Source organism: Sorex araneus, chromosome 11 (assembly GCF_027595985.1).
Source record: "Sorex araneus isolate mSorAra2 chromosome 11, mSorAra2.pri, whole genome shotgun sequence".
Classification (NCBI taxonomy): domain Eukaryota; kingdom Metazoa; phylum Chordata; class Mammalia; order Eulipotyphla; family Soricidae; genus Sorex; species Sorex araneus.
In genome coordinates this window covers 35,821,221-35,845,700 of record NC_073312.1, presented here as the reverse complement: position 1 = coordinate 35,845,700, position 24,480 = coordinate 35,821,221, and positions in this window count along the sequence as shown.

Here is a 24,480-nt window from a genome sequence, read left to right as displayed (position 1 = left end):
AAAAATATGAAACTAGACCACTATTTCACAGCATAAACAAAAATTAATTCAAATGAAGTAGACTTGAATGTAGTACCTAAAACCAAGAGATATCTATTAACTATAGGAAATATATTCTATGACATCAATTTCAACGGTGTCTTTAGGGACTCCAGTCCAATAGCAAGAGCGACAAGAAAAAACTCAACAAATGAATTCGAATCAGACTAAAAATCTTCTGCACAGTAAAGAATCTTATGAGTAAAATAAAACCAAGAAAGAACAATCCTACTAAGTGGGAAAAATATTCCTTCATCATACATACATTTGGCAAAGGATTGATATCCAAGATCTTTAAAGAACTTATCAAAACTAAAGAACAAATCAATATAGTACTGGAAGTACTTGCGATAGCTGTTAGGCAAGAAAAAGATATCAAGGGCATCCAGATAGGAAAGGAAGAAATCAAACTCTCACAGACGATATGATACTATATCTAGAGAAGCCTAAATCCTCTAATAAGAAACTCTTAGAAACAATAGACTTGTACAGTAAAGTTGCAGGCTATAAAATCAATACCCAAAAATCCATGGCCTTCCTATATGCAAACAATGAGACAGAGGAAAGGGACATGAAAAAAGCAATTCCATTCACAATTGTGCCCCAGAAAATCAAGTACCTCGGGATCAGCTTAACTAAGGAAGTAAAAGACCTCTACAAAGAAAACTACAAGATGCTACTCCATGAAATAAAAGAGGACATGAGGAAATGGGAACATATCCCCTGCTCATGATTAGGGAGAATCAACATTGTCAAAATGGCAATACTCCCAAAAGCATTATACAGATTCAACACGATCCCTATAAAGATACCCATGACATTCTTCAAAGAAATGGATCAAGCAATCCTGAAATTCATATGGAACAACAAACGCCCACGGATTGCTTAAAACAATTCTTGGAAAAAAGATGATGGAAGGCATCACCCTCCTCAACCTCAAACTTTACTACAAAGCGGTAATAATCAAAACAGCATGGTACTGGAACAAAGGCAGAGCTGCAGACCAATAGAACAGGGTGCAATATCCCTACACACAACCCCAAATGTATGACCATCTAATCTTTGATAAGGGAGAGAGAAATGTGAAGTGGAGCAAGGAAAGCCTCTTTAACAAATGGTGCTGGCACAACTGGACAACCACATTCAAAAGAATTGGCTTAGACCTCAACCTGACACCATGCACAAAAGTCAGATAAAAATGGATTAAAGACCTCAACATCAGACCACAAACCATAAGGTACATTGAAGACAAGGTCGGCAAAACCCTCCACAATATTGAAGCTAATGGTTTCTTCAAAGATGACACGCACTGCAACTGACCAACCAAGAGGAAACAGAGATAAACAAATGGGACTACATTAAACTAAGAAGCTTCTGCACCGCAAAAGATACAGTGACCAGAATACAAAGACAGTCTACAGAATGGGAAAGGATATTTACACAATATCCATCCGATAAGGGGTTGATATCAAGAGTATATAAGGCACTGATTGAACTCTACAAAAAGAAAATATCCAACCACATCAAAAAATGGGGTGAAGAAATGAACAGAAACTTTCCCAAGGAAGAGATACCAATGGCCAAAAGACACATGAAAAAGTGCTCTGCATCACTAATCATCAGGGAGATGCAGATCAAAACAACCATGAGATACCACCTCACACCAGAGACTGGTACACCTCCAAAAGAACAAAAGCAACCACTGTTGGAGAGGATGTGGGGAGAAAGGGACTCTTCTACACTGCTGGTGGGAATCCCAACTGGTTCAGCCCTTCTGGAAAGCAATATGAACGCTTCTCAAAAAATTAGAAATTGAGCTCCCATTTGAACCAGCAATACCACTACTGGGAATATACCCCGAAGAAGCAAAAAAGTTTGGTCGAAATGACATCTGCACTTATATGTTCATCGCAGCACTGTTTACAATAGCCAGAACCTGGAAAAAACCCGAGTGCCTGAGAACAGATGACTGGTTAAAGAAACTTTGGTACATCTACACAATGGAATACTATACAGCTGTTAGAAAAGATGAAGTCATGAATTTTGCATATAAGTGGATCAACATGGAAGTATCATGCTAAGTGAAATGAGTCAGAAAGAGAGAGACAGACAGACATAGAAAGATTGCGCTCATGTGTGGAATATAAAATAACAGAGTAAGAGACTAACACCCAAGAACAGTAGAAATAAGTACCAGTAGGTTGGCTCCATGGCTTGGAAACTGGTCTCACATGCTGGGGAAAAAGGCAGCTCAGATATAGAAGAGAAGACCAAGTAAAATGTGGTTGGCGATCCCGCGCTGGAAGGGAGATGTGTGCTGAAAGTAGACTAGAGACTGAACACAATGGCCACTCAATACCCCTACTGCAAGCCACAACACCCAATTGGAGATAGAGAGATCAAAAGGGAATACCCTGCCACAGAGGAGGGTGGGGTGGGGGGAGATGGAATTGGGGGGTGGGAGAGATACTGGGTTTATTGGTGGTGGAGAATGGGCACTGGTGGAGGGATGTGTTTGCGAACATTGTATGAGGAAAAAAGAAGCTCAAAAATGTGTGAATCTGTATCTATACCCTCATGGTGATTCACTAATTAAAAAATAAAATAAATTTAAACAAAAACAAAAACAAAAAACCCTAAAAAACAAATAATAAAGAACCATTCCAAAAATTGGAAAAAGAGCTCAACAGATAGATACTCATAAAATACATACAAATGGTAAGAGAGTACATAAAAAAGTGTTCATTGTCACTTATAATAAAGGAAAGTGAGTACATAAAAAAGTGTTCATATCACTTGTAATAAGGGAAATTCAAATCAAAAGTGTGAGATATTACCTCACACTTTTGAGAACCATAAAAAGTTTTGACAAACATATAGAAAAAAAGGAACCCTCATATACTGTTGGTGAAAAATATAACTTGTAGTACTCTCTATGGAAAATAGTATGGAAATTTCTCAAAATATTATAACAAATCCACATGTGATCTAGCATTTAAACTACAAGATATATAGCTATAGAATACAAAAACACTAATTTGAAAAACTGTGCACACTTGTGTTTATTATAGCACTATTTAAGTAGTTAAGATATGGAATAATCTAAGTGCCCGACAACAGATGATAGGATTAAAAAGCTATGATATAGGCACAAAATGGAATACTATCCAACTATTAAAATTTTTTCATTTTTTTAGAATATGAAATTTTGCCAGTTTTACATCATGGATAGAACTGGTGGAATTTATGATAAGCACAGTGAATCAGGGTAAAGACAAATGCCAGATGATTTCATTCATCTGGAGAATATAGAGAAATAAATGAAAGTAACAGAAAACAAAAGAAAAAAATTATTTGATTCTGATGACAGAACTGAGTTTACCAGAAGAAGGAGGAAATTAAAGCAAAGGGCTAAAGGGGATTTAATAAATTCTGTTGGAGCGTTTTGGTACTTTGATAGTAGGCACAATAGTTTTGTGGTTGTGGTTTACTTGTAGGCATACCTGGAGGTACTCTTAGTTCTGAGCTTGGGGATTGCTCCTGGTAGTTCTCGGGTGAACATGCAGGGGAAGGATTTGAACCCAGACCTACCACATAGAAAGTTTTAACTTAGCAACTCAGCCTAGTGAACTCTATTTCTGGCCTGGGCATGGTACTTTAAGAATCATTTAAAAATTTGTAAAAATGCGCTCCTAAAATACATACAGTGTTATAAACCAGTGTTCTTCAACCACGGGATCGGGAACTGGTGCTGGTTCACAGATGTAGGACAGTTGAAAATCCCTGATCTACCACCTTTGTTATATCTGTCAGTCTATGGTCTGACTCAGAGATATACAAAGTGAGAAGACTGGTGTTATAAATCACTATCCCAATAAAAAATGTTTTTATTTGTGAAAATAAATTTTCCTGATAAACTAAAAATGTTACATCATGTTTCTAATGAAATATAAATTATTAAATTGATTTTCAATAAGAGATAGAGAATACTCAATATTTCATTTTGATACCCTTGTGGGCTGGAGCGACAGCACAGCAGTAGGGTGTTTGCCTTGCACGTGGCCAAGCTGTGTTCAATTCCTCCATCCCTCTTGGAGAGCCTGGCCAAGCTACCAAGAGTATCGAGCCCGCACGGCAGAGCCTGGCAAGCTACCCATGGTGTATTCAATATGCCAAAAACAGTAACAATAAGTCTCACAATGAGAGACTTTACTGGTGCCCGCTCGAACAAATCGATGAGCAACGGGATGACAGTGACAGTGACAGTGATATCCTTGTATCGCTGGAGCGATAGCACAGCAGGTAGGGCATTTGCCTTGCACATGGCCGACCTGGGTTTAATTTTCTCCATCCCTCTGGGAGAGCCTGCCAAGCTACCGAGAGTATCCTGCCCATACTTGGAGTTTTAACAAATTTGTTTTGTCTTCACAGAAAACAGAATACAGAGGTTGTCATAGCAGATTATAAGCCCTGATTGCTTATGACTTTATTTCAACAAATTTACTAAATCAGTGCAGTAATTTGGCTAAGAGCATTAGCTGAACGTTAGATCAATTGGGTTCAAATTCCAGCTCCATATTATTACTTGTGCAAACTAGGGAATATTGTTATTCCTAAATGTCTTCATTTGTAAATCAGAGCAAGATATAATAGTATATACTCTACAGAGGTATTATAACGTTTAAATAATTTAATGTTCACAAAGTACTAAAATGTCTCTGTGTTACACAAAATAGGAGGAACAAAACCAAGTCAAGTCCCCTTCCAGATGAGACAAATTTATACTGAAACAGATTTAAAAAATATTGTGAAACAATGTAAAATGATAAAAAGAGGGAAAATGCCTCTCTCTGATATAGTAACACTAGCTGCCAAGAGTGTTGTAATAAAGCTATTGGTTATGCGCCCATCACTATTTGTAGCCTATCAAAGATTGTGTTCCCAATAAATCATCTCCAAAAGATGAGTGAAACAAGTAATTTTGCATAAGAAATTTGTTTTTCAACTGAGCTGATTCTAGCTGCATGCCCATGTGGGAGCTTAGCACATTTATTTGATGACAAACAGATTGGTTTGTCCCATAGGGGGATCTGAAAGGCTCACTGCATGATTTGAAATCTTTGCAATTCTTAGTTAAAAGGAACTCCATGACTAAAGAGATTTATCATCAGATTCCATACGACTGTAAATCAAAATATAAGACCATGCTTTGGGGGATATTGTTTGTTTTTAAGTGGAGTTAAAAATAAACTGTTAAGATCTCTCTTAAACTCTAGGATTAGAGTAGATTCTATTTTGGGATATCATTACTCAGTATATAAACAAACTTTACCAAGATAAATTATGCAAGATTCCGTAATTCCTTGCTATTAAAGAATAGTAGCTGCTTGCTGCAAAATTTTTAGTTTCCTCTATACCTTTGACTTATCCTTTCTTCATTTGTGACTTATTTAAAGTAGAATCCAGACACAGGACAAATTACAAAAGTACCAACCAGTCCATTTTATTCAGAGTACTGAAGCAGAATATTCAAGACCCCAAGGAATTACTCTATAATAACTAGTGTTCTCCATATCAGAGAAAGGGTATGTTTGGAGTTGATACATATGTGTCCAACTCAAATTTAATTTGTACATTGACAATATGTCCTGATTTCCTATCACAATCTTAGCATTAAGTATTTTGACCTACTCTTAGCATAAACTATTAAATTGTCCTGGGATTTTTAATAGCTGAGTATTCTTATTATACTAACTCTACAGTCCCTGAAGAGCCGTGTGTCCTGTTTTAATATGTGAAAAGATTAAGACCATGAGTCTAAATAGCTCATTCTGTTTATAAATGCTGAATACAATCTTTCCATTTCCAGGACACAGGTTGGGGTCTAGATTCATAATAGAAAGAACTTTATCAGTGTTTCACAGGAGAGTCAAAGAGAAACCTCTTAGTACTCCTTAAAAAATTCTACTCCAGGGAGCTAGGCGATAACTCAAAGAGCTAATGAATATGCTTTGCAAACCTGAAGTCCGGGTTCCATTTCACTGATCCTGGCACTACATGGTCTCTTGAGCATCTTCCCCCAGTAACAAACTGAGAGCAAATGTTGAGCACAACTAAATGTGACCCAAGCCCCTTTCCCCAAAAATTAAAATAATTTTTCTACTTTCATGACCTCAGTTTGTAAGGAAATTTTTGTGTAAACAAGAATACAACAAAAAGACTTCTGGCTGAAGACTACTAAACCCATTCTCAAAGAGGAAATACTAAAGAATTAGAGCCATAGCAAGGGACTAGTGTCCAGAGAGCTACTCTAGCTTCTGTGGCTTTGGAAATATAGATTCTAGGGGCCAGAGAGATAGTATCAGAGATAAAGCTTTTGTCTTACATGTGGCCAGCCATGGTTCCATTTAAGGAATTGAATGATCCGCTGAGAAAAATTATCTTGGAACACAAAGCTGAGAATGGTCCTGGAGCACCCCAAGTAGGGCCTAAAATAACAACAACAAATATAAAAACAAACAAAAATAGGAATATGGACTCTAAAGTGAAACAGTGTGGATTTGACTCATCTCTACCACTTAGATCTATACCACTGTGTTCCTAGACAAGTTATAAAAATAAAAACAAAAGCAAAAACTTGTATTTAATAATATTTTCATTCTGATATATATGAAATGATCCAAAACAGCAAAGAGAGTGCTATTAAAATGGGAGTTGGCATTTTATTTTAGTATTCTTGCCAATGGGGTAGTTTGTAGCATCATTTTGTGCATATTAAAAGAAATTTACAATGTATGCTCAGAAAACAAAATACCACAAAATCTATTAAATATCAACAATGTTCCCAGTCCTGTACTGAGTACTCAATCAGCTAAAAACATGTAGGTAAGTGGGGGAGAATACACAAATGCCACATACAAATAAACTTCAAAGAATTGATGTAGTTATTCAGCATAATTCTCACTCCTAGAGTATGCGCACAATGACTGTCTCTCAAAGAGCAAAGTATGGAAAGAGACAGAGGACGAATAACTTATAGTAAAGAAAACTGAGAAACTTTTAATCAGTCAGATGATCAAGTTTATCACTGAAAGTAGATCTGTTTAAATGGTAATTCCAGTTGACTTATAAGAAAAACACTACATAGAGTTCGACTGAGATACATTCGAAGACGTTACCAATACTCCTCAAAACATTCAAAGAGACTCATTGTCTTTCTCACTCAGAAGAGAGCGTAAAACAACTCACCATACATAGCCATGCTACCAGACCTTGTGCCAGACTGTTACATTCAGGGCACCCCAGAGTGGGACTGGTGAGACCCTTCCCCGCCCCAAGGGACAAAGCCCTAGCAGCCAAAAACTTTCAGAATTCAACCACCAACATGCTCATGGCTGCCCTCCACAGCTTGGGCCAAGACTCACCCACTAGTAAATCTATCCCTAGACCATGCAACCATGAATGTGTACCTCTCATACAACATTTTGTACCTCATGCCACTCAAACTCCAAGAGTAGCACCACATTTGATGGGGTTTATAGTAGAAGGCAATTAATATTAGAGGGAAATATATATATGCACTATATATATTTATATATATGCACAAACAAGCCTCATACCTTAACATCATATTAGTAATCTCTTATAGAAGGTCTTAATGGTGCCTGGGTGAAATACAACAATCTTCACACATTCTTCCTAAGGAATATTTTTTGAGCATTTCCAGCTGTTTATTCATAACAAACAATACAAAACAACTTATTTCAGTTTTTCTTTGGGGACGGGGTTGGGGTTTGGGATGGAAATATCCAAAATATGGTGGTGGGAAGGTGTAATGGGGGTGATATTGGTGTTCAAATATTAAATGTAATCAAATATTGTGAACTACTTTACACAAGTAAATAAAATAAACCATTCAAAGACCCAACCAGTACTCTCAAAATTTTCAAGGTCATAAAAAAAGTCAGAAACTGTTACAATCAAGAGAAGCCTAATACAACAAAAAGATTCAAAGTTCCATCCCAGAATTGCTTTAAATTTTATTTTATTTTTACAAAGTTGTTCACAATAATTTATTACACTGAATACTCCAACACCAATCTTACCACCATTACAACTTCCCACCACATTTTGAATCTTTTCCACCCCAAAATATGCCCCCAAAGCTGGACCTAAATAATTTATTTTGTATTTCTTGTTGGGTTCGATTCCTCCGCCCCTCTCAGAAAACTTGGCAAGCTACCAAGAGTATCTCGCCTGCATGGCAGAGCCTGGCAAGCTACCCGTGGCATATTCGATATGCCAAAAACAGTAACAACAAGTCTCACAATGGAGATGTTACTGGTGCCCGCTCGAACAAATTGATGAGCAATGGGATGACAGTGACAATGATAGTTATTAATAATCCACTAAAAATTATCTAAAAAAAGGCTTTCTTAGAGAAAAGTGTGTGAAGATTGTTGTATCTCACTCTGGAGCCATTAAGCCCTTGTAAAAGAGATTATTAACATGTTATTAAAGGTTGAGCCTTGTGTGATAATATATATGCATATATGTATATATATAGAGAGAGAGCGGGAAAGAGAGAGAAAGAGAGAGAGAAACTGGTTGCTTTCTACTTTACACCCCATCAAATGTGGAGTGCTACTCTTGGTTGATCAGTGGTATATTATATGAGATGTCACTCTAGGAATTAAAGATTTTAAATTGGGTGATACAGCTAGAATGAAATTTTTAATGGATAGTGACTTTGGGGTCTAGAGGCATCTCTGCAGCATGTTGCTCTCTTCCGAGGTTTATTTATGAGTCTCTGGATCATGGCCATTAATGAGCTTATATGGTGCCAGAGGCAGTTCATGGGTGTGACAGACACGCTCCTGGAAGAACAGGGAGATGAGGGGAGAAGGTTGCCCATTTTCAACTATGTGCAATTCTGGAGATTTTAGTCACAAAACCCACATACCTGGATTTTTCAGCAGTTCACTCATGGATGAGACTTGTCCAAGCCTGTTGGAGATCAGCTGTGCACATGGCAGCAATTGAGTTTTGGGGAGTTTTGGCAACCAGGGCTTTTTTTGTGTGGGTGGTGGGATATATCTGCCTCCCTCTGGGTTGCCCCAGATGACACAGCCTGGCACAGGGTTTAAAGGTGTTTCTTCAGTGTTTTGCTCTCTTTCTTTTCTGAGGTTTATTTGTGAGTCTCAGAATTTTTTTTAAAGGATATTTGATACAAATTAAAGAAATCTGAATAATGTCAAGATCTAGATAATAATGATGTACTGGTTTATTCTTATAAAAAAAAAGGTATTTATCTAGGGCAATATGTTAATAATAAGAAAACTGGCTACAATAATACATGGATACTGTGTAATTATTTTCTTTTCTATTTTGTTTTCTTTTTTTAAAAATTTATTTTATTGAAACACCATGTGGAAAGTTACAAAGTTCTCAGGCTTATATCTCAGTTATACAATGCTCAAACACCCGTCCCTTCACCAGTGCCCATATTCCACCACCAATAAAAACAAAAACAAAACAAAAAAAACAGTATACATCCCACCCTCACCCCCAAACCCCCTCTGCGTGACTGATAATTTCACTTCCTTTTCTCTTTACCTTGATTACATTCCATATTTCAACACAAAACTCACTATTGTTGTTGGAGTTTCAACACAGACTCACTAATTTTGTTGGAATTTATCCCCCAAGAATAAAGCTCTATTGACAAGGAAATATTTGATAATAAGTTTTCCACTGATGAGAATAAAGAGATAAAAAGTTTACAATTTCTGTATTATAGTAATTAAGTTCAGGGAGATTTAAGTTGGAAAATGAATCATTTCCCTTCCTGGAACAGCATGTAGCAAAAGCTTAGTTCACAGTCTGCATACATGGTTGCAAGCACTCGCTGGAACCCCAAGTCCTAAAGCTGTCTCTGGTTCCTGCTCGTTCCACATCCACGAGGCTGTGCAAAGGCATGGCCACCCGGGTCGAATCTCAGCCGGAGCCCGAGCTCCGGCCCTGGCCTGAAACTCTTGTTTCCTTTTTTCTTTGTGGTGTTTGAGATCAGTCACAAAGTCCTGCACATGCAAGGTATATGCTCTGCTGAGTCGTATACCCAACTCAAAATCTGTAATATGTTCATAATTTCTCTACACATCCAACACTCTTATGAAATCTATAGTTTTGTTGTTTTTCTGGGATATGGCTTACAAGGAACTCACAAAGGAGGGAGACAAGTAATTAAATGATAAAGTATAAGCAGTGCAGTGTGTGCATAATGGGAATGCGTGAAATCTTCAGAGTCTACACAGAGAGATATACTCTACCACTAAATGTGGTAAAGTAAGTTCTTATGGAGCAAGCAGTCTCAGAGTAATCTTTAGGACTGAATGTGGATACGGGTAAGGCAGGTCTCATAAGCAGAACTGTTTGGGTTAAAACTTTAAAATCATTGAGTCATCTTACTTGGGGTATTATGTGTAAAGGGAGGTATCACAAAGAGGAGATTGGCAAGTGGGGAGCAGAAACTTTCAGAAAGGTCTCTGCAGCTGGACTAAGTACTTTATCTCAGTTATCATGGGGCCAGCTCAAACTAACAAGGGCATTTACAAAAGAGGATAACCGAAAGAGCAAAGCAGCAAGAAACATTTTAAATTTCTTCAAATAAAAATGACCAGTCATTCTCCCATTGAAAGAAAAGTCAACTGCGTTATACAGAACCTGACCTACTTTCAAATCTATTTGTCTGCTAATGAAATTAGGTTCCTTATGTGATAGTTGATAGGGTCTTTCCACAAAAAGATTCATGACAACAGAAAAAGAAATTAATATGATTCACACGATTTCTCCTGCAAATAAACAAATATCTAGTCCATAAAGCTTAACCTGCATGAAAAAGTCTTGGCCTTGTAGCCTGTGTGTGGATTATGTGAACCCAACAAGAAAAGTATGAAGGTGACAGACATTGCACTGTTGAGTGTGGATGTAAATGCATTTTAGTAATGGACTGGGGCCAAGGAGATAACACAGTGGGTAAGGCACTTGCCTTGCATGAAGATGACCCAGGTTCAAACCCTGACATCCCATATGGTCCCCTGAGTACTACCAGGAATAATTCCTAAGTGCAGAACCATGAGTAAAACACTGAGCATCACTGAGTGGCCCTCTCCCCAAAATGAACTAAAACTGAGGAAAAGGTCCTGGGGATTGACTACAACTGAATACAATTTAGCACTGCAGAAGACAATGAGAGTTTCAGAGGTACAAGAATATTGCCAGATTTGGAATATTTAAACTTCAATTTATAAATACTACACAGATTTAAATTTCAGCTTATGGAATGCATGCAGTGTAGAATTTGCTTAACTTACATATTTCTTGTCACAATAACAAGGAAGGCAAAAATGTAAAACTTTTTCACTATACCTGAATAGTTCCACCCAACAATTATCCTGCATTAAATAGACTTGTTACATGTCATTCCACAGAGTTGTGTGAAGCAAAACCTGTGCATATTATCAGGGCCTAGAACATAACATATTTGAAAGCTACAAGCACAAAAGTATCTTTGACCACCAAGGAAATCAAAGAAAGTTTGCATTTCAAATTTCCAATAATATTTTTTCATCATTATAAAGAGTACTGTAAGTTATAGCAGCACTAATGATAGTTTTTAGGTGCTATTTCATGAAACTACACTCATAGCCATTGAGGTTCCATATATAAGTGCAAACACCTAATGCTTTCCTGATATCTGTCAAATGCATCATCTTTTAAATTTTACATATTAAATATATATATCACTTTAAAAGAAATTACTTTCTTCTTATATAACTTATATTATAACTAATATGTTCTATTAATAGTTTTATTGTATAAATAGGCATTTAACTTAATGCTAGTAAAAATGGCATTATAAAATTTGACACTGGTGCTCATAGGTTTGGGAGTCCCAGCATTAGATATCTTATAACTAAAAACTGGGTGGAGAGCCCCTCTTAGTTGCATGTCCTTTTACTGCCCCTGAAAAAAAGAATAAATTACTTTGGTGGGCTATGCAATATTAGAGAGTTTCTGGTTTGAAACTACAAGGGACTCTCAGCTTGAGGAATTCCTTAGGGCAAAAACCAAAGTGAGCTACAGGAGTGACTCAGAAATTTGAAGCTACTCTTAGGTCCAATTAAATGCAATTAAATTAAACTCCAAGCATGCTTCAGAAATGTCAGGGGAAGTATAATCTCCTTAGGGTTCTGATATCAGGCCAGGAATGGGTTCTGCTTTAAAAGAGCAGTATCTCAGACACAGACAGAAGGAAGCCTTATTAAACTGTTCTCTACGAGTGGACGGTAGCTGCTGATTTTCCCTCTTGGCATCTCCACCTTAGCTGGAATCATTAAATAGACTTCTCTTAGTCAATAAGGCTATGTTTAATTTTGTTTTGTTTAACTTTTATGAGAACTTGAAGACGATATCAATAAAGACAAATAGACTGCCATGACTCAAGCTGATATACAGTGGAAGAGAAAGGTCTATAGATTCATTGGTTTTTATTTTTTGTTTTTTGTTTTTGGGGGCCACACCCAGTGGTGCTCAGAACTTATTTCCAATTCTGTGCTCCTGAACAGCTTGGAGGACCATATGGAGTGCTGGAGATTGAACCCAGTTCAGCCGCATACAAGTCAAATGCCCAATCCACTGTACTATCGCTCCAGGCCCAGGCCTACCGATTCTGACATCTGTACCCAGTCTTCCACAATCAGCAACATGGAGATATCCTTTATCAAATATAGTCAGGAAACCAGTTCTTACCCATCCAGGCTTTATACTTCACACATTATCCCACATTGTTCTTGATTGAGCCTCTCTGAGTTGTTTCTGGTGGTTTTTTTTTTCTTCCTTTCTTTTTACAGCATGGTCAAATGCACAGTTTTCAGAAAAGAGAATCTGGAGAGAAATCCAAATAAATGGGATCTCCCAGAATATACTACTAAAGTTGCAGAAAGAAGCTTCCTTCATGTTCAGTGTGTTGCCAGCAGATGGGGATTGGAGGTTGGGTTTATTGGTAATGGGTTTTTTTTCTGAAATAATAAAATTAAAGAAGAAATCATCTAGCCCTGATGTAGTCCAAAGGCATGACGAGCACATCGAGTACATCCCTTTGAGGTATAAGCTCTGTGAAACCACCCAGATGTAGAAACTGAGACCACACCCAGAGAAGTGTGGACATTTCAAAAAAGGAGACTCTTCAAGAGAATCTAAAGATCCTAAATAAGAATATGAAAGGACCATTAAGAGCCCAAGCCTTTTCTTCTGTGATAACACCATGATTAACTTTTAAAACACTTCTCTATCCTTTTTCCTCTTTCCCTCCTCTCAGTTCTCTTTCCTCTCATGTCTCCAAGTAAATTTCTTTAAATAAAATTATTTTACCGCACAATACTGTCTCCTCCTGAAATTCTGTTTACTCTGGAGGGAAAGCAACATTACTGGAAAGCCTGGGCAGAGTTTAAGACAGTGTCTTGTTGTTGTTGTTGTTGTTGTTGTTGTTGTTGTTGTTGTTGTTGTTTTGCAAAGACCAATTCCTCACTCCAGCCTGGGTCCACATCTCCCAGAGAACTTGAGTGATAGGGAGCAGTTCCTGAATCCTGCAGACCAATGGAACTTTGGTGCAGCTTGACAGCTGCCTGAGAGGGCTGTTGAGATGGTGTGTCTATGCTGTAGCATCCATGCTGTAGCATAGTAGGTGCTCTAACATACTTTACCAGTCCCAATGTACCCCAGGGATTTTCCTGGATGATTGAGATGGATTCAAACAGAGAGAAGGAAGCATTCTTCTCTTGAGGAGACCTCCTTTCGTCCTCTCTTTTCCCAAGTCACCTGCAAAACTTGGTGAAAAAAACCTGGAGTCAGGTGACCTGCAACATAATTGGCAAGCCACCAGGGAACCCCACTTCTTCTGGTGGGGACACCTTTCCTATTTGTAACAAATGCCTATTTTAGGATACTCTGAAAATTAATGCTGGATGAAAATTGGAGACCCAAATATAATTTCTCAGGATGTTCATGATATTACTAACCTGTCAAAGACAATATTTCCATGTCTAATCTCCAGAGGATTATCTGATTTAAATTGTTATTTCTTGATAAACCTTTTGTGAAAATATTAAAAGGTTAGTGCTTGATTATCTGATGAAATAAATCCATATTGTACCCCCCAAAGTAGCATACTGAACCCACTCTGAAGGATAATTTTAATTGAAATGCCATGCAAGAACCTACAAAGCCCATACTATCAATAGCAAAAGGCAATTATAAAAAGAACTTTTGCTCAAGTGTTATCTTGGAAACATTTTGTCAATCTCAGAGAATTTTTTCCTCTAAATGAACCATGAAAACAATAAAAATAATAATGCAACACCATCAATAAAATGCTATTTATTGGTCTGTAGTATAGTACAGATGTGCTGTGTGATTAGTGCCAGCTTATTTATGCCTCATAATTATCACATGATATAAATACTATCACTCAAAATTTCTAGATAAGCAAATGAAGCTCAAGTGCATGAGTCTTATCAGGCATGTTAGACATATCAGATTTGAATCAGGGACTGAATTCAACGCTTTTATCTTGATCACAAGCAGTATGAACCATATAGAGTATAGATATCAGCACAAAATATGTCCTGGGCCACTGGCTACATGATCTGAAATGACAAACAACATTGATCTTCTCTTTCTTCAATATTCCATGAGCTGTCTATAACGGTTGGTCAGAAGAGAACAGCTGGCCACAGACAGTAGGCTGACAGTTGTGCTGGCTTGTCTATTCAGTGGCAGAGTCTCTTGCCCCCGCACCTGGCTGTCCTCATCAGGGCCCCTCAGACAGGGTGGGTTGAGTTTCCCTCCCTACCCCAAGCAGAGCCCCCATAGCCAAAGACCTTTGGAATCCAGCCACAGCCTGCTCAAGGCCTCTCTCCACATATTCGGACGAGCCTCACGCATGAAGGAACCAGGATAAGAATCCAGGTGTTTGGGACCCGGGACTGAGATCTCCAAGTCTGCTTGGATCGGGACTGGGCCTCTTCCGCCCAGATCCCCCATTTTCTAGTTTAGATGGTCACACCCAGAAACTGTCCCCCAGCATTGTGTAATCCCATCAATGGCCAACATCCAGAGACTATAAAACCAAGCTCCTGGACATCTTATAACCTAGTTCTCTCTCTCAGAGGACCTGGCAAGCTACCGAGAGTTTCCTGACTGCATGGGAGAGCCTGGCAAACTCCCTGCAAACTCCCTATGGCGTATTCATATGCCAAAACCAGTAACAAAGATGAGTTTCATTCCCCTGACCCTGAAAGAGCCTCCAATGTAGCACCATTGGGAAGGATGAGTAACAAGAGGCTTCTAAAATCTCAGGGTTAGGATGAATGGACATGTTACTGAGACTGCTCAAGAAAATCGACGATCAACGGGATGATGATGATGATGATGATGATGATGATGATGATGATGATGATGATGATGATGTCATCTATTCACTGAATTAGCCTACAAGCCACCCCAAAGGCCACAGAAGGATATACCCAGGTGCACAGATCTAGACAGTTGGCTGCACACTTGAAAAAATAATGGTGCAATTTATTCATGATTTTATGTTTTTAAGACCAGTGTTTTTTAAGACATTCGCTTCCTGGTCACTCCCATGAGTGAGGAGTGGGGACAGCTGTCGTATAGTTTTATTTTTATTTTTTTAACTCTTGAGTGCGTATAATTATTCCTATGTGAATACAGCTAAGATTACCTCACAATCCTATATTATGCTACTCTTAAACTCAGGTGCCAGAAACTGTTGACTAATCAGTCTAGTTGCCACTTCTAAACTCAAGAAAACAAAATTCAAGGAAAAAGGTACATAGATGTATTCTGGAATATATGTTACAGGATATATAGCACAAAATATTATATACATGTTATCACCTACCCCTGGGGTCCCCAAATAAAACAACAGAAGTGTGCAGTTGTAGCCCGTGACACTTCTGCTTAGTTGCTTCCCTGGTCCCTACTGCTTCCTAATCTCATGCTCAGCATGTCTTGCAGATCTTCCTCTGCTTAGATCTGTATCTTCCCCAGTTTGAAAATTTGTAGTAAAACTCCCTAAATTTTCTTGATCTGTAGTATTTCCCATGTCCAAGTGGGAGTATTTACACTCCGATATCCAAACCCACCGAAACATACACAAACTCAGTTAAATTCTGAACTCCTAATGCTCTCTGTAAGTTCTGTGTAATATCACAGTCTCCTGGCTGAAGCACTCATGACTCCTGTTTATCAACTCAGTGAGGACTCTTAAAATTGCATCCATCCCTGTCCTCTTTGTCTCCATAACATTGACTATCACCTGATATGTTGCTCTAATTTGATTCTTAGCCCCATGCTGCCAAGTTTGGTCTGATTTGTATATACACTGAAGCATTTTTCAAAGGGACCGCACATTGTACACATTCAAATATTTATTATACTAATTTGTCAAAAGAAAGAATACATGAAGACATAAGAACCACATACTGGATCATCACCCACGCAACTGGAATGTATACAGTGTGAGTTTTTAAAATGTAAAGCTTGGGGCAGGAGTGATAGTACAGCGGGCAGGGCTTTTGACCTGACTTGATCCCTAGCATCGCATATGGTTTCCCGAGCACCACAAGGAGTAATTCCTGAGTAAAGAGCCAGGAATAAGCCCTAAGCATTGCTGGGTGTGCCCAAAAAGAGGGGGTGGGGAAGAAAATTTAAAGCTTAAGCATTCTTTGAATTTTAACATATCCCTAGGAAAATGTATTGCTTTATTTTATTTTTACGGTGCTGGGGAATGAACCTAGGTCTTCATATGTACATAAGTTACGTACAATAAGTTTCTATTCCAAATACAGAATGTGGTCAGCACATTTCTTATATTCATGACCACATAAATCTTTTAAGTCACCATAATTTACTTCTCTTTTTCTTTGTGGTATCGTAGCAATAGCACAGTGGGTAGGGTGTTTATCTTGCATGCAGCTGACCCAGGTTCGATTCCTCTGTTCTTCTTGGAGAGCCTGGCAAGCTGCCGAGAGTATCTCGCCCGCATGGCAGAGCCTGACAAGCTCCCTGTGGTGTATTTGAAATGCCAAAAACAGTAACAACAAGTCTCACAATGGTGCCCACTCGAGCAAAATGATGAACAATGGGATGACAGTGCAGTGCTACATAATCTATGATACTACACATACAATTCAAAATATATCAGTGTTGGATATCATTGGTTTGTCCTTTCTCCCTTGTCACTAGGAGCTTAGGTTTATCAGTCACACCCATCAAAGTGCTCCCCAGTCACTCCCATTCCTTTGTTTATCTGTAACCACTTCTACCAGTTTATCTGCTCTTCCTCTAATCAAACTCTGTTAATTGGTAAGGTCAGAACTTCCTAGGACACTGAATATTATAACATTGCCTTTCTCTCCTCTTTATGCCTTTTGAATAATTTACTTTAAAGCTATGTCTTTTTTGTATAGACACAAGAAGACAATATTATGTTTTTATAACTTGGGACTTAATTGGCCTCGAATATTATTCCCTCCCGGGCATCTGCTTTCTCCACTTAAGCCTCAGTTGCCCTCAGTTCCTAGCACCCCAAAAGCAGGGTCCCAACGAGGGACAGGAAGGATCCAGGGCAAGCGGTGAGTTATGTGCTACCCTGGCATCGAGATGGGCCTGGCCAAAGTGCCTAATTTTTAACTATAAGTTAAGAGCTTGATCATAGACAAATGCTGTCATGATCCAAAAGTAATGATGAGACTAGGACCCTGCTAGGGATAGGAAAGACTGTTCTGGCCTGAGCACTGTAGTCTGAGATTGAGATGGCCCCAGGAGAGCAATTCTATAAGCTTTAATGCATCTCTTATTGTGTCCATACAAAATGATTAATATTATGAATTCTTATATGTTTGCTGGCTGAGGAGAAGAGAAACACATTCATGGGACTCCGCCCTTGGGTGGATCCTCCTGCTGAAAGAGAATTAAGTCCTAGGAGAAGCATACCCTGAGGGAAAAGAACCTTACCCTATTGCTGACCACACCTATGTGTATGCCTCAACCCCCTCATGCTGTGGATATTTAACTAGGCTGTAAGAGTGGGTTGGGGGCCAGATCCACAGATCGAGAGAGAGACCGAGAGCCGGGAGAGAGGCAGAGAGAGAGAGAATGAAGTAGGATGGGGGAGAAAGAAGCAGGAGGAGAATCAGAGGAGAATGGAGATGATATTGGAATAAACTGCGAGTGAGACCAACCATCTTGGTGAGCTCTGTCCCTTCCCTTGCCTGCACCTTTCTTTTTATTTTTGTGTTTTACACATATCAGAGCCAAATTATTAGGTGAATAACATGCACTAGTTACAGTTGACTATTTGTGTACACATTTAAGCATGCTACTGAAATAGTATAAAAATTGATTTTAAATTATTAGTAAAAGTAATTTTGTTTGATTATTTTGGGACCACACCTGCCATATAGCGGCTCTTAACTCTGTGCTTATAGGTCACTCCCAGGGTTGTGTAGTGGAGCACGTCATGCCAGGATTAAGTCTGAGAACTCAGCGTGCAAACATGTACTACCACATTTTGAGTTTTCTCCCTGGCTCTTAAATTACCAGGAGACTTTTTTTTAATAAAAATTTTATCTGATCATAATTCTTTTTTTTCAGATTAAAAAAAATTATTAGAGAATCACTGTGATGTACAGTTACAAACTTATGAACTTTTGTGTTTGCATTTCACTCATATAGTGATCATTTAACCCATCCCTCCACCAGTGCCCATTTATGTCCACCAATGATCTCAGTATCCCTCTCACTACCCCCACTCCATCCCCCACCACCCCACCCTGCCTCTGAGGCAGGGCATTCCCTTTTGTTCTCTCTCCTTTGTCTTAATCATAGTTCTTGAGAGGAAACATAGAAGCCCAAGATTGGCCTTTCTCTAGCTCTGCACTCACTAGCTCTAAGCAATCTATTAAACAGTGAGATCAATAACAAGCTGTGGGTTAGATAGTTTAATTTATCCTATGGCAGAGCATTTCCTTGCACAGTGCTATAATACAATTTATATGCACAATATTGATTAAAAGTCCTTTCTTATATCAGTCCTATGCCTTCACTCATTTTTGTGAATTCTTATTACCACAAATGATAGGTTACAAAATAATAAAAAACAATACTTACAATATTGACAATTCAAGATAATTCAAATTTTAAAAACTTTTGGTTTTCCAATTTTTTTCAAACAAATACTCATTTCTTTCACTCTTCAAGTAGTTTTGTCCTCTTCTCCTAATTTCAATGTTCCCCCATAGCCTCCTTATTTACAGGAATTTTAGTGGAGCTAGTGCATCTGGTCTCATGCTTTCCTTACATACTACACAATGCTACACAATGCAAGTGTAATTGAAGCTAACAAGCTACTCTCAGTGAAAGCTGAGATGCTAGTGGTTTAGGTTGGTCCTAGACTTCAAAGTCTCCTAAATATGGTGGTCAAAGGAGACCAAGGAATAAATTCGATAAAATATAGATGAGAGACACAATTTTACTCATCATTCTAACTAAATCTATGATGTCAATTGCTATCTATAGGTAGATAATTCAATGTATATTATTTCAATGTTATTTCACATATTCCTTCAGCATCAAACATATGCAGTTAAATATTATTTTACATATCCATTATTATATCTGAAAGCCAACTAAAATTAAATATAGTCAGCCAAATACATAATCTTCATCCCCCAAACCTGATTTTCTTTCAGTGTCTTTTAAAACAGTTCGTGTACATACCATAACCCAGTTAGCTGCTAGAAATTTAAAGTTTATCTTTAAATCCTCCCTTCTTTAGCCTCTATGCCTAATCCATCACATATGAGAAAGAATTTACATTATCAGGAAGGTTATGAAGAGCTCCTTTAGGAAATGACAAGATGAGATCAGAAGGAAGTGTTTCTGTTTGTCAGCAAGAGTGAACTAAATGGGTAGAGGCCAAAAAGACAGTAATAACACAGATAAGGTGCTATACCAGGAGGAGCCTTTCAAAGCATATCAATGTTGTTGGAACAGATAGAAGGAAGGAATATGTTGAAGCTGAAGAAGAAAGTAGAAACTAGATGATGCAGGATAAATAGACAGGAGGAAATAATAGTCAAGAAGAGAATGTTGGCCCAGGGGTCCAGTCAAAGGGGAAACTTTCCCAAGATAAAGACTTAAATCTGTAAAATAAAAGGACTCTCTTATTATAAGCCCGGAGGAGAATACTCTTTAGCGTGTCAAAATAAAATTCCCGATCTTTTGGGAAAATAGAGCAAAATCTTAGAAGCAAAAAATAAATAAATAAGACATAACAATCAATGTTTCCACTACATTAGAAGTTAAATATCAGTAGAACCAAATCCATAGCTAAGTGTAGAAATTGTTAGTTATTTATATGCTCCAAAAGAAATCATTGTCCTTGGAGCCAGAATGATAATAAAGCTGGTAGGGTGTTTGCCATGCATTGGGCACAATAGGTTTATCCCCAGCCCTCATCTGTTCTCCTGAGCCTGTCAGGAGTTATCCCTGAGCACAGTGTCAAGAGTAACATGAGCACTGCTTGCTATGGCCTCCAAAGAAACAAAACAATGTCCTGCCACAGTAATAAGCCAGACTTCAAAAAGCAAAATCATCCACATAACTCATCAAAGGAAAATACTTTAGAGCATCACTGTCACTGTATCAGTGTCATCCCACTGTTCATCAATTTGCTCGAACAGGCACCAGTAAGTCTCCATTGTGAAACTTGTTACTGTTTTTGGCATATCGAATACGCCTCGGATAGCTTGCCAGGCTCTGCCATGCGGGCGGGATACTCTTGGTAGCTTGTCGGGCTCTCTGAGAGGGGCGGAGGAATCAAACCCGGGTCCGCATGCAATGCAAACTCCCTACACGCTGTGCTATGGACTGAAGGGATAGCACAGCGGGTAGGGCATTTGCCTTGCTCATGGGCAACCTGGGTTCGATTCCTCTATCCCTCTCAGAGAGCCCGGCAAGCTACCCTTGTCATATTTGATATGCCAAAACAACAGTAACAAAAGTCAAGTCTTACTATGGAAACATTACTGGTGCCTGCTTGAGCAAATCGATGAACAATGGGATGACAGTGCTACTTTAGAACATAAACCAAATAATGAGTAAAACTAAAAATACACTTCAATTTGGATAAAAAGAAATGGAAAGGATCTGTGAATAATTAAACACAACTGATTTGCACAAAAACATGAATGCAGATATAAATAGACTTGAAGATATAGACAGATATAGTAAGTATAAAAACAAACTTCTGATGTTGCCTAAAATAAGGATTAAAGAAGGATTCATGAATTATTATGGATATACTACAAGGAAATTTCTAATAGGTACTAAATTCTGATCAAGTAGTTGAGAAATCAAGTAGTTGGGGAAAAAAGGATAAAAGCATTACAAATGTATAAAGACAAATATAAGAGAAAGGTAAAAAAAATTGAATAGTCTCATTCCAGAGACAGAGAACTATAGAAATTGAGTATCAAAGATTTAATGCATCACAACTTTGGGAAATAAATTGACAGCTTTCATCTGGTAAAAGAGAATCATTAATAGGAGAAATATACTAGAGCTTCCAAGTTATAGGAGGCTATAAACAGGATGAATACCAACTCAAATCATCTAGACTAAGAAAAGGGAAAAAGAAAATGAGTAATCAAATGCAAACACTGAATAAAATAAATCAAGTAGTTTCATTTAATGTGAACAGACTGAAGTATCCTACTAAAACACAATGATTGTCCAATTAAGAGACATCTATCTGTCTATACAGATTGACAGTTAGATTTTGCTATTAAAAATTATGTTGAATTGATTTATGAAAGAAAATAAAATGATGATAAGGGAGATATTAGACACATGTAGACAAATTTTAAAAAGAGATGGTTAAAATATTAAATAAGGTAGAATTTGAGGTTCAAACATCACATTCAAATAATTAATGTATAGTATCAAAAAGCACAATTTAGAAATTTAGATAAATCATTAAAAGCTATATGAACTAAAGCATAGGTGTAAAATGTGTGAAACAAAAATTATTAAATATATACAAGTGAAATTTGGTAAAAAGTAATTGTAATAAGAAACTTCAACACAATTTTCTCAGGACATACTCATCAAAAGGATATGCAAAAACTCATAGTAAAGACATTAAACTTGTCTTCAGGATTTTTTATGCTTGGGCTTTTTTTTTTGTTTCCTGCAGTAGGTAAGGGGGCATACTCAGTGATACTGAGGGTGCTCAAGAGACCATACGGGATATCAGGGATGCAACACAGTTTGGCTGTAGGCAAGGCAAACACTCTCCCCACTGTACTATCACTATGGCCCTACAGATTTTTTTTAACCACTTCTTTTGGACATCGTTTTTATTTCACTGCTTTTTGGGATATTAGATATTGTGAATATCTCTTCCTGTATCCATATACTTCGATATAACATTGGGAACTCAAAAAAGACCTTGGTGAATATAAGTCATGGAAAATGGCAAATACTACAAATCATTATTACTCATAGGGTGGGTTGTTAAATATTTACCAGCACACCACTAGATTTATATATGGGAACTTACATTCAAATAGAGAACATAGTTCTCATGTACCCATGAAAATTTTTGATTTTAATACTGGGTGTTCCCCTCCTCAAACAAAATAAAAATTTAAAAATGCAATCACAAGAACAGGAGCAATAAAAGAATTACAATAAATATGTTATAAAACTGTTAAGCACTTAAAATGTATTTTAAGTTTTTCTTTTTCTGGGGTCAAGAGATAGTACAGGGGTAAGAAACTTGTCTTGTATGAGGCCAACTCCATGCTTTTCCTGCAACATATAAATTCTTAAAACTGAACCTAAGAGGAATGGAAAATGCAAATGTTCCCATCAAAAAAGGGTTGTCATCAAGGTGTTTCTTACCATTTTCGAGACATCATTTAAAGAACACACTAATTTGAACCAGTGGGTAGTACGGCATGTTGGGCACTTTTCTTGCACACAGTCAGCCCAGGTTTGACCCCATTGTGCCCCAGATGTTCTCCCAAGCCAGGCACCCCATATAGTAACCCCAGCTAAGCAGGAGTGATCCCTGAGCATAGAGCCTGAGCACAGCTGTGCGTGCTCTACCCCTCCTCATACAAGAACATACAGACATTTAATCTTTTCCATTTCTAAAATGAAGACGAAATTTTTACCAGTAATTTTTGGAAGAGAGTTTATCTTAATAAAATACCTAATGGAAATATTAATAACAAAGGAGGGCGGGAAACAAGCAGGGGGCAGGATTGTGGAGAACAAACCTTTTCCACAGACATAAATTCTATAAGAACAAAGGTATTTATGCTTTATACTGTAGACTCAGTACTCAGACTGGTACATGACATAAAGCAGGTGCTCAATAAACATGTTCTGAATGGAAACTAGGCCATTCTTTATGAGTATAAAATGCCAAAGCTAAGATTTCACTCATCTGTGGAATATAAAGTAACAGAATGGGAAACTAACACCCAAGAGTAGTAGAGATAAGGACCAGAAGGTCTGCTCCACGGATTGGAAACTGGCCCCACATGCTGGGGGAAAAGGCAGCTCAGAATGAAAAGGGAATACCAAGTAAAGGATGTTGGGAGGACCCATTGGGATTGAAAGATGCGTGCCAAAAGTAGACTATAGACCGAACACGATGGCCATTCAGTACCTCTATTGCAAACCATAACACCCAAAAGAAGAGAGAACAAAAGGGAATGCCCTGCTGCAGAGGCGGGGTGGGGTGGTGGGGGGTGGGGTGGGGGTGGGGGTGGGTGAGGGTGGTGGGAGGAGTACTGGGAACTTTGGTGAAGGAGAATGGGCACTGGTGGAGGGATGGGCAAACGGTCATTGTATGACTGAAATGCAAACATGAAAGTTCATAAGTTTGCAACTGTACCTCACAGTGATTCACTAGTAAAAAATAAAAAATAAATAAAATAAATTTTCGGGAGTATAATCTGACAGATAAGAGATAATAATATTTTTACCAATAGATGCTTAAAAGATAGTTGATGTCTTTAACAATTATATTTAATTTATTTTTTGGGGGGATCACACCTGGTGATACTCTGCAGTTACTCCTTACTCTGCACTCAGGAACTACTCCTGGTGGAATTTGAGGGACCATATGGGATGGTGGGGATCAAATCCATGTTGGTCATGTGCAAGGCAAGCTTCCTATTACTATACTATCTCTTGGCCCCTGATATTTTATATTTTAATGCTATAAAATATTTAACTAAAATCAGATACTACAGAGGAAATAGCACATATTACTAACAC